At 39.1% G+C, this 6,062-nt stretch overlaps 1 pseudogene; it reads left to right on the forward strand.

The window, feature by feature from the left end:
* Positions 1–2,661: 2,661 nt before the first annotated feature.
* LOC129138679 (endogenous retrovirus group K member 7 Env polyprotein-like) lies at positions 2,662–4,880 on the forward strand (annotated as a pseudogene).
* The last annotated feature ends 1,182 nt before the right edge of the window (positions 4,881–6,062 follow it).

The raw sequence follows: 6,062 nt of genomic DNA on the forward strand, positions 1-6,062 counted from the left end.
ATATGGAGATATTCGTTTTCATCCTGTAGGCCTCTATGGGCTCCCAAATGTCCCTTCACAGAGTCTACAGAAAGAGTGTTTCGAACCTGCTGAATCTAAAGAAAGGTTTAACTCTGTGGAATAAATCCAGACATCACAGGGTATTTTACAAATAGCTTTTTTTTCCCAGTTTTAACCTGGAGATATTCCATTTTTCCCTGTAGGCCTTAATGGGCTCCAAAAGTTTTTAGCATATTCTACAAACAGAGGATTCCAACCTACCATAGCAAAATAAAGGTTTAACTCTGTGCAGTAAATCTGCACATCACAAAGCAGTTTCACAGATATCTTCTTCCTAGTTTTTATCTGGGGATATTTGGTTTTTCCCCGTAGGCATCAATGGGCTTCAAAACGTACCTTCGCAGATTCTACCAAAAAAGTGTATGCAACCTCCTGAATCAAGAGAAAGGTTTAACTCTGTGACATGTATTGACCCATCACAAAGCAGTTTCACAGACAGCTTTTTTCTAGTTTTTATCTGAGGAGATTCTGTTTTTCCCATAGGCCCCAATGGGCTCCTAAAAGTGTCTTTGCACATCCTACAAAAAGACACTTTCCAAACTGCTTAATCAAAAGAAAGGTTTAACTCTGGGAGATACATGCCCACATCACAAAGTAGTTTCACAGATACCTTCTTTCTAGTTTTTATGCGGCGATATTCAGTTTTACACCATAGGTCTTAATATGCTCCAAATGTCACTTTGCAGATTCTACAAATAGTGTTTCCAACCTGCTGAATCAAAAGAAAGGTTTAACTCTGTGAACTGAATCCACACATCACAAAGCTGCTTCATAGATACCTTTTATCTTATTTTTATGTGGGGATATTCTGTTCTTGCCCATCGCCTAAATAAACTCCCCAATGTCCTTTTCCAGACTCTATAAAAAGAGTGTTCAAACTGGCAGCATCAAAATAAAGGTTTAACTCTGTGAGATAAATCCACACATCACCAAGCAGTTTAATAGATGGCTTCTTTCTAGTTTTTATCTGGAGATATTTACTTTTTCCCCAGAGCCCTTAATGAGCTCCCAAATGTCCCTTTGGAGATGCTACAAAAAGCGTGTTTCCAACATGCTGAATAAAAAGAAAGGTATAACTCTGTGATATGAACTCACACATCCCCAAGCAGTTTCACAGATAGATAGCCTCTTTCTAGTTTTTAATTAGGGATATACAGTTTTTCCATATAGGCATAAATAGGTTCCAAAATGTCACTTTGTAGATCCTGCAAAAACAGTGTTCTTACCCACTGAATCAAAAGAAGGGTTTCAATTTGTGAGATGAATCCACACATCAACAAGCAATTAAACAAATAGCTTTTTTCTAGTTTTTATCTGGGGATACTTGGTTTTCCTCCATAGGCCTCAATGGGCTCCCAAATATCCCTTCACTGATTTTACAAAAAGGGTTTTTCCAACCTGCTGAATCAAAAGAAAGGTTTACCTCTGTGAGATGAATTGACACATCACAAAGTGGTTTCACAGATTGCTTCTTTCTACTTTTTCAGGGGGGTATACATGGGTTTTCCCCATAGGTGTATATGAAGTTTGAAAAGTCCCCTGTGGATTCCTTAAAAAAAAAGTATGACCAATCTGCTAAATCAAAATAAAGTTTTAACCCTGTGAGGTGAATCCACACGTCACAAATAAGTTTCACAGATAACTTATTTCTAGGATTTATCAGGGAATAACCGTTTTTTTTCCATATGCCTTAATGGGGTCCCAAATTTTCCTTCACAAAGTCTACAAATACAGTGAGTCCAACCTGCTATATCAATACAAAGTTTAACCGTATGAGATTAATCCACACATCACCAAGAAATTTCAAAGACAGCTTCTTTCTACTTTTTATCTTGGGGTATTTGGCTTTCCCTGCAGTCCTCAATGGGCTCTCAAAAGTCCCATCCAAGATTCTATGAAAGGAGTGTTTCCAATCTGGTGAATTAAAAGAGAGTTTTAATTCTGTGAAACGAATCCACACATTAAAAAGCAGCCTCACAGATACCTACTTTTTAGTTTTTATCTGGGAATATTCTGTTTTTTTCCCATGGGCCCCAATGGGCTCCCAAATGTCCCTTCCCAGGGTCTATGAAAAGAGTGTTTCCAACCAGCTGAATCAGAGGAAAGTCTTCACTCTGTGAGATGATTCCTCACGTCACAAAGTAGTTTCTTCAATAGTTTATCTCTAGTTTTTATCTGGGGATATTCAGTTTCTGTCTATAGGCCACAATAGGCTCTGAAGTGTCCCTTCACTGATACTGCAAAAACAGTGTTTCCAACCTGCTGAATCAAAACAATATTTCATCCCTGAGAGATTAATCCACACATCACCAAGAAGTCTCACAGATAGCTTCTTTCTAGTTTTCACTGGTGATATGCGGTTGACATTTATTATCTTGTTTTGCTATCATGGGAGTTCCAAAAAAAATTAAAATGGATAATGGGCCAGGATACTGTAGAAAAACATTTCAATAATTCTTAAATCAGTGGAAAATTACACATACAATAATAATCCCCTATAATTCTCAAGGACCGGCCATAATTAAAAGAACTAATAAAACACTCAAAGCTCAATTGGTTAAACAAACAAACAAGGACAGTAAAGAGTATAATGCTCCCCAGATGCAACTTAATCTTGCACTCTATACTCTACACTTTTTAAACATTTATAGAAATCAGACCACTACTTCTGAAGAACAACTTTTCACTGGTAAAAAGAACAGCCCACCTGAAGGAAAACTGATTTGGTGGAAAGACAACAAAAATAAAATATTGGAAATAAGAAAGGTGATAATGTAGGGGAGAGGTCTTGCTTGTATTTCCCCCCAAAAAAACCAGCTTCCAGTTTAGGTACCTACAACTTACAGAAGAAGCTGTCATCCACCAAAAAAATAGAGCCACTGACTTGGGCACAATTAAAGAAGCTGACACAGTTAGCTGAAAAAAGTCTAAAGAACGTAAGGGCAGTGCAAACTCCAGAGAATATGCTGCTTTCAGCTTTGATGATTGCATCAACATTGTTAAGTCTCCCCATGTCTACAGGAGCAGTTGTAGCTAATTATAATTACTGGGTCTATGTGCCTTTCCCACAATTAATTCGGGCAGTCACATGGATGGATAATCCTATTAAAGTATATGTTAATAATAGTGCATGGGTACCAGGCTCCACAGATGATCGTTGCCCTGTCCAGTCTAAAAAAGAAGGAATGATGATAATTATTTCCATTGGGTATCATTATACTATTTGCCTAGGGAAGGCACCAGGATGTTTAACGCCTACAACACAAAATTGGTTGGTGAAAGTCAGTGCCACCAGTAGATTTACTTATCACATGATAAGTAGAATGTTACTCGAGGCACAGATAAATAATTTACATGACTCTTCTTTTCAAAGATCATTAAAATTTAGGCCTAAGTAAAGCCTTGCCCCAAGGAAATTCCCAAAAAATCAAAATGCCCAAAAGTCTTAGTTTGAAAAAAATGTTGTGTGGAGGTATTACAAAACAATAAATTTAAAACTACTATAGACTAGGCCCCTCAAGGCCAATTATATTGTAATTGTATGGGCCAGACTCACTCATGTTCACAGGCCCCATCCATCTGGCACATTAATCCAGGCTATAATAGTAATTTAACTGAAAGACTGGACAAAGTTTATACAAGGTTAGAAGCACTCTATCCATGGAAATGGGGTGAAAAGGAAATTTCATCACCTCGACCAAACTTAGTCCTGTTAATGGTCCTAAACAGCCAGAATTATTAAAGCCTACTGTGGCCTCACACCACATTAGAATTTGGTCTAAAAATCAAGCTACAGAAACAAGAGATTGTAAGCCATATTATACTATCAACCTAAATTCCAGTCTGACAATTCCCTTACAAAGTTGTGCAAAAACCCCTTATATGCTAGTTGTAAGAAACATAGTTATTAAACCAGATTCCCAAACTATAACCTGTAAAAATCATAGATTGCTCACTTGTGTTTATTTGACTTTTAATTGGCAACACTGTATTCTGCTAGTAAAGGCAAGAGAGGGCATGTGGATCCCTGTTTTCATGGATCAACAGTGGGAAGCTTCACCATCCATCCATATTTTAACAGAAATATTAAAATAAATTCTAACTAAATTCAAAAGGTTCACTTTTACTTTCATTGCAGTGACTATGGGTCTTATTGCAGTCACAGGTACTGCTGTGGCTGCTGGAATTGCTTTACACTCTTCTATTCAAACTACAAAATATGTAAGTAACTGGCAAAAAAAATCCTCAAAATTGTAAAATACTCAGACCCAAATAGATCAAAAATAAGCAAACCAAATTAATGATCTTAGACTAACTGTCATTTGGATGGGAGATAGACTCATGAGCTTGAAAAAACTTTTTCAGTTACAATGTGACTGGAACACATCAGAATATTGAATTACACCCTGAGCCTATAATAAGTCTGAGCATCACTGGGAAATGGTTAGACTCCATCTACAAAAAAATAAGATAATCTTACTTTAGATATTTCAAAATTAAAAGAACATATTTTTGAGGCATCAAAAGGCCATTTAAATTTGGTGCTACAAAGTGAGACAACCGTAAAATCTGCTGATAACCACACAAAACTTAACCCCTTCACTTGGGTTAAAACCCTAAGAAGTTCCACTATTGTAAATTTTGCATTAAACCTTGTGTGCCTGTTCTGTCTGTGGTTAGTCTACAGTTGTACCCAGTAGCTCCAAAGAGACAGTGACCAGAGAGAATGAGCCATAATGACGATGGTGCTTTTGTCAAAAAGAAAAGGAGGATATGTAGGGAAAAGAAAGAGAGATCAGACTCTTACTGTGTCTATGTAGAAAAGGAAGACATAAGAAACTCCATTTTAGAATACAGCGCTTTTCTGATCGGGTTAAAAAATGGAGCACCAGATTATATCCCGCACCTGGCTCAGAGGGTCCTACGCCCACAGAGTCTCATTGATTGCTAGCACAGCAGTCTGGGATCAAACTGCAAGGTGGCAGCCAGGCTGGAGGAGGGGCGCTCGCCATTGCCCAGGCTTGCTTCGGTAAACAAAGCAGCCAGGAAGCTCGAAATGGGTGGAGCCCACCACAGCTCAAGGAGGCCTGCCTGCCTCTGTAGGCTCCACCTCTGGGGGCAGGGCACAGACAAACAAAAAGACAGCAGTAACCTCTGCAGACTTAAATGTCCTTGTCTGACAGCTTTGAAGAGAGCAGTGGTTCTCCCAGCAAGCAGCTGGAGATCTGAGAATGGGCAGACTGCCTCCTCACGTGGGTCCGTGGCCCCGGACCCCCAAGCAGCCTAACGGGGAGGCACCCACCAGCAGGGGGAGACTGACACCTCACACGGCCGGGTACTCCCACAGACTTGCAGCTGAGGGTCCTGTCTGTTAGAAGGAAAACTAACAAACAGAAAGGACATCCACACCAAGAACCCATCTGTACATCACCATCGTCAAAGACCAAAAGTAGATAAAACCACAAAGATGGGGAAAAAACAGAACAGGAAAACTGGAAACTCTAAAAAGCAGAGCGCCTCTCCTCCTCCAAAGGAGCACAGTTCCTCACCAGCAATGGAACAAAGCTGGATGGAGAATGACTTTGACGAGCTGAGAGAAGAAGGGTTCAGATGATCAAATTACTCCGAGCTACGGGAGGAAATTCAAACCAAAGGCAAAGAAGTTGAAAACTTTGAAAAACATTTAGACGAATGTATAACTAGAATAACCAATACAGAGAAGCGCTTAAAGGAGCTGATGGAGCTGAAAACGAAGGCTCGAGAACTATGTAAAAATGCAGAAGACTCAGGAGCCGATGTGATCAACTGGAAGAAAGGGTATCAGCAATGGAAGATGAAATGAATGAAATGAAGTGAGAAGGGAAGTTTAGAGAAAAAATAATAAAAATAAATGAGCAAAGCCTCCAAGAAACATGGGACTATGTGAAAAGACCAAAACTACGTCTGATTGGTGTAACTGAAAGTGATGGGGAGAACGTAAACAAGTTGGAAAACACTCTGCA

This window comes from Pan troglodytes, chromosome X (genome assembly GCF_028858775.2).
Source record: "Pan troglodytes isolate AG18354 chromosome X, NHGRI_mPanTro3-v2.0_pri, whole genome shotgun sequence".
Taxonomy (NCBI): domain Eukaryota; kingdom Metazoa; phylum Chordata; class Mammalia; order Primates; family Hominidae; genus Pan; species Pan troglodytes.